The 13847-nt window shown below is 32.1% G+C and overlaps 1 protein-coding gene across 18 annotated transcripts in view; it reads right to left on the minus strand.

Annotated features, from left to right (window-relative positions):
• The window catches only part of LOC148604142 (teneurin-m-like), a 166848-nt gene that overhangs the window by 70139 nt on the left and 82862 nt on the right, over positions 1-13847 (minus strand). For 15 of the 18 annotated variants that reach the window (XM_088549863.1, XM_088549879.1, XM_088549873.1 and 12 more), the window contains one exon: positions 7445-7492. The gene's annotated coding sequence lies outside the window, so the exon portion shown is untranslated. Of the gene's footprint in view, positions 1-5002; positions 5142-7444; positions 7493-7595; positions 7944-13847 lie in introns of those variants that run through there. The other 3 variants (XM_088549867.1, XM_088549868.1, XM_088549869.1) reach the window with 3 other exon arrangements.

A 13847-nucleotide genomic window follows, 5' to 3' on the forward strand; every position in this document is an offset into this window, starting at 1 on the left:
ATACTATGCAATGACATAACATCACTTCAATTTTTTTAACTACTATGACAAATCATAAAACAGCTGTTAATTTCAAAGATGCTTCATCATTCTCCTTAAAGAACAAAGAAAAGAGAAAATTCAGACAGAAAATATTAACACAGTTTTTTCTTGTCTTTCACCCAGTGTCTTATCAGTTACTTCCAAGATGTAATTAACATTACCAGTCCATCAGCGATTTATTTTCGTTACATCACCAAAAAAAAAAAAAACTTTCATGTCTTAGCTTTAAAGTTTTTCATCAGTCATTATCCAACTAATGTTTCATCTGGATCTACTCCAAATTCTCCCTAAGTGACAAATAATTTCTCCCAACTGTTTGTCTTCAATGAGTACCAGTCTACTGTATGTACTGTAGCATGTCAGAGTCCTAGACCTCAGGGAGCCACAGCTTTCACTTGATTATTTACTTTGTCAAAAAATTCTATAGACAAGACAACTACAAAAAGATATGTAGATGTAACAGTATTGGTTTAAAGACACCAAACTATTAATTGATTTGAATAATGAATTCTGAGTTATGTCAATTTTAGAGATTATGCTTGAAATCCTCCATGATACGGTTTTGATAGCAGTAAATACATGTAATTGCATGATCAAAGCAACAACTTCAAATAGATCTGCGGTCAATTTTACAAAGAGTTTTTAGTTATATCCTTTCGAAAGCCTTGTGACATCAATACAAAAACTATTATTGTGAAATTGACAACTGTTAGAAAAGTGTATCTCCAACAGTATAAATATCTGCATTAGAATATTAGAAGTCTCTGCAAGGTTGATTATTTTAACTCCACACAGCCAAGGTCAGACAAAAAATAAACCAAAAAGATTATAAATGAATTATCCATTATCTTAGGTAATTACTCTTCCACTGATTCTGGAAGCAGATTTTTTGTCTATTGGTGGAGTTCTTAGATTTATGTATAACAAACAAATGTTAAATACTAGTTACCATAAATCAATCATATATGTCATAATAAAAAAGCCAGTAACCCTAGAAAATAAAAGGGTCCTTGACCAAAACCCTCCATTATTGAATAAACTAAGTGTAATCCAACCTACAACAACTGAAAAATCTAAGTTGGGTAAAAATTTTAGTGGTTTTCAATGAATCAAACCAACTAGGATTTTAAATTCCTGGTGAGAGACAATTTTCTATTAGTCATTACATGGACTGTTTTATAAGAAACAATAAGGAACCTGAAGCTGGCAAAATCAGAAATAAATATAAAGTTAAATTCAATGAACAGTAAAATAGGCATTTAAAAAGTGGAAACCTGCTAAAGTGAGAGAAGAAAACCATACCTAAAACTAGCATGCTCTAGTTAATTTCACTTGTTCAAACCGTCCTGAAGGATTAAAATGGCATATGACCTTGAAAAATTGATAAACATAAATATCCAGTACCGGGTATTTTTGATAGTAGACAGTTGTTAATTATCAGCTTCTTTGAAATATGGTGAAAAGTTCTTTCTACATATCTTTAATATAATAAGATACATAATGTATATTTCTCAGCAACTGTTGCTGTACGGACTTAAAATGTTCACTTAAGTAAAGTCCTTCAGATGTATGGTTTCTATCTCTCCAATAACATCCACATCAAGCTTTATTAACTCTGTGAGATTGATATATGCAACTTCGCAATGGATATCATCAGGATCAGAGATAGACACACTCTAAACTCTCTGCATTACTGTATTACTTAGCAAAACTTAAATCTGCTGAACAGTAGAATCAAGATGGATGGTGAATACTGGTAAGTATTTGACAGTTAAGATGTGCATTTAAAAAAATCATAAGGGAGACTTGTAGCAAGCTTTGGTCAGGAAAAAAAACCAGTCATCATAACTACAAAACCAATCAGGATCCAGAGATCATTCTATTCCACATTTCATTAATGGTTTATACACACCCGTACTGCCAAATATTGATATTATTGGCACCTCAGCAACTTTTCCATACCACCTCGATAAGCCAATAAAATAGATTCCAAGTAAATTGTCAGATATCAACTGACTTTATACTTTGTTCAAATCAATTCTGATAATAGAAAAAAGAAAAATGTTTTTTCAATTTTCACAAGTCAGAAATAACAGATAGTTTATCTAACATTTAAAATACCTCGCACCTGAATCAGCTTACATCCTTTGTTTTCATTGGTTTTGATGAAAGAGAGTTTGGTTTAATATATTTCTGCATAAAAATCCAGCTGGTATACCTATAATATTATCAACTTTAACATATATAACTGAGAATGAAATGTTTTTTGGGTACAAACTCATCACTTACAACTGAGTATTTACTAAGATATTTTGAAGCTATGATGTTTGTATATCTAGTGTACCATGAGAAATATACTTAAATTAAATGTTGAAGGTAACATTTTACAGATGAAGTGAATGTATCTATAAGTGGATTTATTTATAATTTTTACTGTACTACATTTGCAGGGTTTCCACAAATTTATATTGGTGAATTTTATACTAGAAAATTGTTAATATTGTGAAAAGAAATTCTCACTATCGTTGAAGAAACTAATATCCCTTTGCAGCATGTATGCCATATTTATCCAAAAGCATGTTGAAAACTTTTAAATTCCTGACAATATACAATCCAAATAGTGATCTCACACTGCTAAAATTTCATGAGAACCTTGTAAGTAATAAAATTTTAGTTCTGGATGATGTAATATCGGACAGAAAAAAAGACTGAAATCTTAGACTTTGTTTGTAGAGAGTATGAAAAAACCTGACATTAAAGACATAAAACATAAAGTGTGATTCCATATAAATTCTTAGATTTAAATTGTAATACAATTTACCACCAGGTTTTTGTTCCCTTGAAAATGGCTTCACATAAAAAAGATTAAATGCTGAGACAATTATATAACCTCATTCATCTTAATAAAAACCAAAATTTCACAATATCTGAACCCTTTGAAAACCAAATCAGTTTCCATAGCAACAAAATTTAATAAATCAGACAGACCTATAAGGAGAAGATAAAACAACAACACTCAATTTGTCATTGCTTCAAAAATTGTATTGACTTTATATACACTGCAGTTCCCAATGGAAAGATTAACTCAACATTCTAGGATTTTGTTGTATCATTTTAAACCTACAATTGTCTTCTGCTTTGATCGATAGGTTTACCAGGAAAAGTCAAATGAGAGAATGTGAATATCCTGTTGATATGAAACAGATATACAGAATCACCATATACAGTAGGGAGAATATTATTGCTTTATTGATGAGAAGAAGGTGGTGTGATAGTTCGGTGGTGAGAAAAAAAGCGGGAGACTTGTAAGACAGGAATTAATCTGAAATATTTTTTCATAGAATTCCGGTGCAAATTTCAAGTGCTGTGGAGTGCATCTGATAATGAGATCAAATAAAATTCTGTTACTGAAACTACATTCCAGTATATTTGGTCATCCCAACTTGATTTTCTGTTAAAGTGAATTTTAAAAATTTATTTTTGGAAGGGGGAATTCCAATGACTTTCATGCCATAATATTAAAACACATGAAAATAAAATACAGCTGTTTTACAGTTGGAAATATTGGTTCTGTCTGAGATGTTCAAAACTGATGTGATTATGTTTATTAGGGACGTCAAAGCGGTAGCCTGGGATAAGAAATTATACAATTTTGGGTTGTGCTGACCACTTGTAATTGGATAAAACCTTCGATCCAAATAAATGGAATAGCAATGCGCAGATGAAAGTTAAATATAGAAAATCTACCTGCCATTGATGAAAATATTTGAATGAACAATATGCAAATGACCATAAAAGGAAAATCCATCCACCAATGAGAATGATGTTAAGACTAATATAGCACTTTCAAACAACTTGACCTGAATGTCCTGACTAAAATAGTTCAATAAGGCCACTGGCCAGTGTGTATACTGGACCAGGACACCAAGACAAAAATAGATTTTACCTAGTAATAACCAAATTATTTCAAGAAATATAGTTTGATACAAAGCTTAATTCATTTCCCCATAATATATAGATAAGCAAAATCGTACAAAAAAACTCCCATAACCATCTATGATTATTTAGACAGTCAGTAGATCTTGTGAACAGATTTGTCTAACCCTCTAACAGAATCTACTGACTGTCTAAATTACCATAGACAGTCACCTGGCAGCTAACCAGACAGTCACCTGGGAGCTTACCATAGACAGTCACCTGGCAGCTAACCATAGACAGTCACCTGGGAGCTACCCATAGACAGTCACCTGGCAGCTTACTATAGACAGTCACCTGGCAGCTACCCATAGACAGTCACCTGGCAGCTAACCATAAACAGTCACCTGGCAGCTTACCATAGACAGTCACCTGGCAGCTAACCATAGACAGTCACCTGGGAGCTACCCATAGACAGTCACCTGGGAGCTTACTATAGACAGTCACCTGGCAGCTACCCATAGACAGTCACCTGGCAGCTAACCATAGACAGTCACCTGGCAGCTTACCATAGACAGTCACCTGGGAGCTAACCATAGACAGTCACCTGGCAGCTTACCATAGACAGTCACCTGGTAGCTAACCATAGACAGTCACCTGGCAGCTAACTTGACAGTCACCTGGCAGCTAACCATAGACAGTCACCTGGCAGCTAACCATAGACAGTCACCTGGGAGCTAACCATAGACAGTCACCTGGCAGCTAACCATAGACAGTCACCTGGGAGCTTACAACTTATCAGGCAGTAGAAACAATGAGAAATTGCTAAAGTCGTTGATTAACAGATTTTAAGTGGTGTATACTTAAAAAAAGTATCAAATTGAAGTCATCCACTTATATAATATAGTAATATATTAATTTACAACTCAAATATGCAACATTTAATATTTCATACATGATTGTTACTAACTACTTCTAAAATGTCTAATGAAGGGTGAAATGGAACAATAGGAAGCCAAATTAAAATTCCTTAACATGAACTTACATGTAAAGTATACCTAAGTCCACCAAACATAAGATAACACAACAAAAAACACTGTCATTATGGGTATCATCCACTCACTTCTGTAAAAAAGCTCAAATTCTTGAACATTGTATTTCCTTACAACAAAAGTCTCTGATTTCACTGATAGTGGAGAAAATCATTACATTACTTTAAAACGTCTAAATAACCCCAAACTTCCTCTTACTAAACACAGTGTATTGAATTTTACAAAACAAAAACCGCAAACCCACTGCAAGCAATAATTATATGTAATTATAAAAACTTCTATCAGTTGGTTAATAATGTCAAAATATTTAAATTTTGACAAGCTGGTAGAGAGTAAAGGTCAATAGGGTTGGCTAATAATTGAGAGGAACCCCATCTATTGTGTGTAACAAGTATGTTATGAATGTAGGAGGGATGCAGTATTCACTAAAGGTGGGTTATGACCCTATAATGCAAAATAAACCTTTGTGGTTCATACTCGTTGACCTTCTATGGTGACCCTTGACGAAATAATCAATAACATCTTTAATCACCCATCTCCCACTATTCAATAAAATGCAAACCTTTTCACAAGCAGGACTGTGCATATTTGAATTATTTCAGTAATTCTTAATTTTATTACTTAATTTTTTGCCATCCTACAGAGCATTAAATGGTTATCTATATTATTTATTTAGGCAGAGCAGCACTTGATCTGAATTCTTCTTATATCTATAAAGAAGATAACTATAAATTCATTTATTGTGATATTTATATCATTGTGAATATTGGGACTTGATTGAGATCAAAACATTATTTATCTACTCTATATGTAATGAATCAAAATAGTGCAATAAAATTTAACATTAATTTGTTTTTGTAGCATTCCTAACAGTCTACAGATAACTTGCCCATCAAAGATAAAACTACATGTAAAAGTTCTAAATTCCAGGTAAAACCAAGCATTAGATTGTCATTCTTAAAAACCCAAATAATTATGAACAAGGCTAAGCATGATACGCCCAGCCAACCTTTTTTGGTGCTGGATTGGTCCCATATCTCTGAATTTAAAAATTTCAAAACAGTTTGAAATGAAAGATGATTGGGAATAAAGACAAGCATTTTATCTTAATCATTTAAATTTATCAAAGTTTTTTAGTGGTTGTATGATATGTGTACAGATGGACTGACCACCAGACAGCAGTATTTCATAAAACATCCCCAAAAAGATAGAAGAAAAAAAATTATCAACCCAAAAAAATCATGGAGAATTTTACCAGTCAAGTAGAATTGTTCTGCCATTATTCTTTGTCTTACAGTATAATAGATGATACTTTCATACACAAATAGAAAGATAACTCAACCAAAACATCAGCTGATTCCAAACAAAACAATGTTGATTACACAAAGTAGCATGGCTTCATTCATAGCTATTGTAGTTTTTGTTCTAAATTACATAGGTTTTGATGCCATGCCAGGCAGTAAACCTGTATTTCATATCAAGTTATAGTATTCATAGACTACTTTTAGAACTTAACAAAACCATGACAAACTACTGGAATTGTTGATAGAAAAACAGTGGTGAAAATTCGTGTAAGGATTGGAGTGATGAATGATGTATAGATATTCAGTATGGTAAAATTGAGAGTGTGAAAAGTTTCTACTATGACAAGGATTGGTCCTTTGTCTTGTCAAAGTTATTATAGTTAACAGAAATAAACTTGTTAAGTCCGGATTCTGGTTTCTTAACAAATAACATCATTGAAATTTGTAACTGAAATAAATATCTTGACATGCATTTATTAAGTGAACTTTCCATCCTTATACTTCTATAGTATTCCTTTTAAGTTTTTGCCTATCAGCTTGGTTCCTTACTCCAATGGGGTATGTAAGTCTCGTCATGTGACTCTGTGGTTTCGTAAGAATGGGTCCTAGTCTACCATTCAAATGTATGAAGATTCGTCATTAACATAACATTGAGTTAAATATTAAAAGCAAAGTATCTATTTTGGGTAAAAATACTGATTAAAAATGACAATTATCAAGTTCTAAGAGATAAAAATGTTTAGAATACCATAAAATAGAAGATTTTGCATTGTGAAGCAGCATTTGAATTTCCCGGAAGTACACACTAAAATGCATATCGGTCTTCGGATTTCAATACGTTCTACACCGGAAATTCCGGAAGGGAAACTGAAACTAGAATGAGACTTACAAACCCTATTATGGTTAATGAAGAAAAATGGTAACTATCGATATACATATGTATATGTAATCTCAGTGATCAAAATATTTAAATCTACAGAATAAATAATATGAAATATATATATATGCTACAGACTAATGTAGCAGGTCTATATCAATGATACTCAACAGTATAAAATGTCTTTGTAAAAAAATATAAAACTTAGTCAATCATAATAAACAGTAGTACAGGCATGCATCCTTAATACCTACCTTACACCATTCTGTGGCTTTAAATGAATCACACTATCATTCTGTTATCTGTAAATAAAAAATAGTATAATTAAGCTAGTATTTATCATCATACAAGGAATATCATGCAATTTGGAAGCCTATTGACACATTTTTAAGTAATATTACTTACTCACGATTTCATGACGTTTTATTCTTTCTATGACAACTATTTCCAAATGGAAATCCATGAAAGAAATAATTGCCTTATTTAATTGGAAACTACATGTATCTATATATAAACCAAGGACACAAAAGTATACATACTTCTACATGTATTTAAAGTAGAACAAAAGACGCAAGGATCCTAAACTATCATTAACAGTCACTTTTGTTATAATACTGTAATTGACAAATTACTTCTACTCTCCAATTATATATTGACATGAAATACCACTCCACTGACTAAACTGGTCCAACAAAATGAAATGCGAGATTCTATAATCCTCATCTATGTTTGAATCATACAACACAAAAAATGAAAGTAAATATTTTCTTTAATATTCCATACCACACTTAAGACACTTGAAATTTGACTACAAAGATTGCTTGTTCAAAGATGATAATAATGTCATATGAAACTGCAACCTTTTAAGTGTCCTATTAAAATGTTTACCGAAGATTTTTTATGAACATTTACACATTTGAACATAAAATATTCAAAAAACGCACATAAAACGAATGAAAATTGAATCTATCAAGAGGTTAAACTGTACAATAGGTTTGGATCTTAACAACACAATTTTCACAGTTGTGATCCATTCAAGTAAACTTAGATAACTCTTAACCCCCTAAATCCATGCTGTGTGCCATGTGCCTTATCCTGACCCGTAAATGTGTCAACATGACTTTATTGTCCTTCCTAATCCAAGGGACTATATCATAAATTATCCCTAAAAATCCCTAGGTTATCTTAATAATAATAACCTTAGATTAAATTATCTAATCAATTACAACATACAAATACCTGTAAGGTAATTTACCTGTGATTGTGGGGGAGGACCAAGTCTGAGGTCAATATTGATTATCTGTCTGAGTGATTGATCTTTCAATTAATCAAGGTAATCAACTTTTCACAAAAGGTCCCCCAGAAATGGACAATAAGACTGTCCTGTTATCCTGTACAAAGTCCAACAAGGTGAGAATTAGAACTGATTAACCTTTTCTCACCTGGGTATTACAGGTGAGCTAATTAAGATCAAAGGGAATTTGTATATTTGGTATATTTACTAATAATATACAACTTGACAAGGTGAGAAATTGACAAATATTAAAGGATTGCTATCCACAAGATAAATTCCTACATTAATACTTCATACTATTGTTAATTCAAATTTTGTACAACAAACAGGAAAACAAGAGCATTTAGAACATGCTACATACTGTACATTGTACATTGGAATTTTAATTGCAGTTAACAGTAATATTAATTTGGAAATATTAAATTCATCAGGGATATCTATTACCTCAAACTTTATTCATTTTAACTCATTGAAATGAAATATTATATTCAAAGTAAAAATTAAAATACAATCAGCATTTTTTCTTCATTTTCATTAAAAAAAATTCATTAATTCAAAAAGTAACACCACAAACAAAATTTCATTTAGACAAGTTATTCCAATGTAAAAAACATTTGGTGAACTGAAATATCCCTTTTTGATACATGTACACAAATCACACAGCTGCTGTGCATTCTGCAATATCACCCCTTATAGTGGTAATTTATGTCCCCAATAAATTCAACTTGAAAAAATTCAATTTTAAGCTGAAACATTTTAATGTTTAAATGGATGTGTCAAGTGGCTTTTTCACATAAGAGACCATTACAATTAGAAAAACAAACATATTGCTAAAAGAATGCATTTTTACATTACTAAAACATTAAGTGGTATCTTATAACACTTACATAGCATATACTAGCATTGATTAAGGACTGAAACTTGTCACAGTAAACTTTGAAAAATGTATAACAATTTTCAAGAAAATAATTACCTTACCACAATATATCCTTAAACCTCTGGAATCTTAATCAGAATTCCAACTAAAATTGATCAGTGACTAAACTGTCTTTTACTTAGCAACAAACTCACTGAAATAAATTTTCCAAAATTGCACTAAGTATTATTTATGTTGGATTGTAATGACAGAGACAGCCAAGAGCAGACAGATTTGTTTGTTTATCTTTCACCTGATACACAACACATGCTTGTCTCTAACTCAACTATGATTTATGCCCTAATTATCTCCCCTTATTAGTGGAACCATGGGAGTCACATTGACCCATGTGGTGTCCACTGAGGGCAGCCATGTTTGATAAATGACCAATGTATGGAGATCAAAGATGTAAAGGAGGGCAGGTCTGTCTAAATTGTGTCCTGTGGTCAGTCTGTTTGGAGAGATAATTAGATATTAGTTTCACAACAAATTATGACAAATGACTTCAAGTGAGCAATTTTCCACTTTGTCAAACAGGTTCAAAGCTAGCCCCTGGCTAGTGTGTGATAAGGAACAATACAAAGTGTGCCTGATTTAATTTTACAGAAATTAATACTGAATTATAGAAGGAAATCTAATACTATTAAAGATGGTTTAAACAGATATAAATATGTGCTGTTAATCTATAAGCCATACTTCATTCCAGTCCTATTATACTCAGGGTCATAGAAGCTGGGCAGGCTAAAAGGAAGATACATGCACTTATCTGAGTAAAAATTCAATTTATTGGAAGCAATATTTTTATATTCTTTAACATATCACATCAGTATAAAGATAGGACATACAGCGATGTAAATAAACAGTACAAACACATACATACATAGAGCACTAAAAGAAAACTGATGTTTCTCAAATTAATTTTGATAGTTTTGGTTTTGAGTACTTCTTGTTGGTTTTGAATACTTCTTGTATACATTAATTCTGGAATTTTAGGTCTTGCTATATATTTCATTCGAATGCTTCTGATGGGAGGTTACTTCTTGAAACACATGTACAGCATATTGAAATTTGCAATAGATATGATTGGTATTATTGTATCCATTATTTTCAATATCAACTAAATGTCTAAAACATGACACTTGCTGATTATGTAAAGATATGTTGGTTACACCAAAGGAAGTTCTATTTAAATAATGAGTTTAGTAAGGATGAAGGAATTTTCATGGGTCATCCTCAACTGGTTAAATGACCCCAGAGGGGCACATAAATAATGTCATCCTCCCATAAGAAGATAAATCTGCCTAGACTAAGACACTTAATGGCAAGTTTATCTCTAAATACCAGGTTTTAATTGAGATGTGAATGCACTTATAGGGCATCAGTTTGCCAATAAAAATTTCAATATCCATTGTGACTATTAGCCCAGGTGTTGTTATAATTTGTAACATTCTTCCAATTACCACTATTTCAAGGTTCAAGAAAATAACTTTTAACACAATGGTACCTAGGATTTAAACATCTTAAAGACTGGGATTGATTTTGAGACTTATTTTTTTTCTGACACAGTGATAATTGAAATACAGTTAAAATTTTGCATCAGCTAAACCATAGAAAGGATGACCTGATTTAAAAGTAATTCTATTCAATAATGCAAGAAAGACTCTTATTATTCTTCCCTAGAATAGTTTGATTAAGCTTTACTGAAAAAGTTACATAACTGATGTTGTGGGCGTTATTGCATCAACTCTTAAATAAGAACAGATCTACCACCTAAAGATATCTTTTTTCATTAAAAAAAAAAGTAAAGATAAGACCCTGAATTAGTTCTGTAGAATGAAGCCATGAAGTTATGGTTCAATTTAAAGTGTCTTGGACATAAGACCATAATTTATTGGCTAAAAGATAAACTAATCAGCTCTGTCTACTTAATATACAATATACATGTACAATGCTCAGAGATTTTAACAATGCAAAAGACTTGGTTCCTTTGTATTGTTTTCCTATCAGAATTGAATGGTTGCTTTACATCTGAAATCACCATACATTGATGGTTCCTTAGCTGTCATTTGAGATTCATAGTTCTCCAATATTGAAAGTAAAAAAAAACCACAAAACACTCAGATATCCTAACACCACTGAACATTTTCTCAGCCTTCAGAGAAGAAGACACTATGATATCAGACAGGAAGTGAGCCATTCAGTCTACAGGAAGTAATATAGCACTAATTATACACCAGTAGGGACAGAAAGAAGGACAGACAAACCAAAGAGAAATATGCCATCTAAATGGTAACAGAACAGGAAATAGCAACAATAATACAGCCATTAAATAATCATTCTTCCATATTGTTCATGTTGACAAGAAACATTTGGACTTTCATGACTTTGTGTTAGGGAAAATGGGTAACAGGATAAAACTATAATGTGAAAAAACATCCATTAACTACTGTGAATTCAAAAATAGCACCAACAAATAAATACAGACTGAAAACAACTTACAATAAAACTGAATGATGAAATAAAAATATTACTGCCAAAACAGAATGTATCTTTAGGATATAGGTTTTTATTTGTATCAATATAAAGAGAATGGATATGGTATGTCAGAGAGACAACATGACAGGAATGAAAATTGTCAGCTCAAGGCCACAAATTAGTCTTCGTGAACAAGGAGGAAATCCTCATACCATGTGGTCCCCAATACGACACACAGGTACAGCGAAATAGTTATTTCTATAGACTCCTAAAACATAAAAAGTAAACTGAATATGCCACTAAATAGAGGGAAAGACAACAGTTTGATATAAAGAGCAACTTACTACTTGGGTAACACAAAGAATGACATCAAACTTTGAACAATCAGACAGCATAAATTTGTTCCAAAAGTTCATGATGTTAGTGTGTTGCAAGTTTACTGAGGGTATGATTGACTACAAAAGCTTCAGTACTTTCTGTTCCATGAGACACCATATTCCCCAAAACAACATGTCAATTAATGCACCCAACTTTTTTGTAAAGAATTCGAATTATTAGCAACCTAAAACAAGTTAAACTGCCTGAAGTTAGCAGTGATGCAAAATTAATATGATTTAGAAAACAGCTAAAAAACAAACTCTGCCATTTAATAGAACAATTCAACTCATCACCCTCCCTCCCCCAGCAAATGAACATCATTTTCCCATCAGCAAGATTGAGCTGTCAACCTTCCAAGTTCTCACATAAAAAATGTTCTATTAAAGACTTTGAACTTTTCAGAACCTGCAGGAAGCAAAATAAATGAAATTGTTATGATTACTCATTAATTGGGTAGCAACAGTTTCCAGATACCAAATTTAACATGGATCAAGACATTGGGAAGCAGAAATCTGGTGGATATAATACAATACTTCACACATTGATGAGTTCTCAACGGAAAGGTTAGCCTAAACAAAAGTGCTGGTAGAAAATCTTTGTCTACATGTACAACAAACATATGCAAGTAACATATCTGGGGGAAAATGTGTTGCAGATTTATATTTGAATTGAGCAAATTGCTAATGTTTACGACAAGTACTGCAAACATGATTTACTGTTTGACTGCCTAAGTAAAATATATTCTTTCCTTTTACAGTGCTTCAATGATGATTTTCAGGGGAAAGAGATAGTATTGATTAGTAATAATTATACAACAATCACCTGACGTAGTTCCTAAGGTAGTTGACTGGACAATTAAGAAGGAGATTTTAATTCTCTATCAATATCTGTTGAATTTTCAGATCTCCTTCTCAATTGTCCAGTCTGCTACTGAAGGAAGTTCATCGGGTCATAGAACCAAGGACAGACCAACTCTATCTCCTCAACATCATTATTGTGTGTGCTATAACAAGTAATTTTATGGTTAAAAGAAATGAACTGTACTCAACTTAATCTGCCTCATTAGTTTGTATGCACCAATACATAAGGCAAGAAATGTAACATTTGTCATTTTTGATCAAAATTCTCTTAAATTATTTCTGAACATTGACTACATATACTGAGTGAACAATGACATTCTTGTGGTTTTATTATAATTGCACATAATTCGCTTCAATGGCAAATTTTACATCACAATAGGAAGTCAAACAAAACAATTTCTATTTGAAGTATTAATTAAAAAGGAAAATCTTGCAAAATTAGGGAGGAATTCAACATATCAAATTGATAACTAAACTTTTGGTTGGATCTACACCCTGAAAATAACTACCAATATAAGGGGACAACTGATATTGATCACAATTGAGGGGGTGGAGGGTGCTAAGATAATTTTTTGTTTTGGATCAAAATATTTATGTCCCCCATAATTGTTTGGACCGAAGTGATTTAAACTAATAAAAAAATCTGTTCATCCATCTTACAGATCAAGACAGTTCATAATTCTTCCTAACCCTCCTTCAAGTTTATATTTTCATCCCCTTAAAGACCTTGGCAG

The sequence above is a fragment of the Perna viridis genome, chromosome 10 (assembly GCF_037379345.1).
Source record: "Perna viridis isolate PV_CMFRI_1.1 ecotype Kerala chromosome 10, ASM3737934v1, whole genome shotgun sequence".
NCBI classification, from domain to species: Eukaryota; Metazoa; Mollusca; class Bivalvia; order Mytilida; family Mytilidae; genus Perna; species Perna viridis.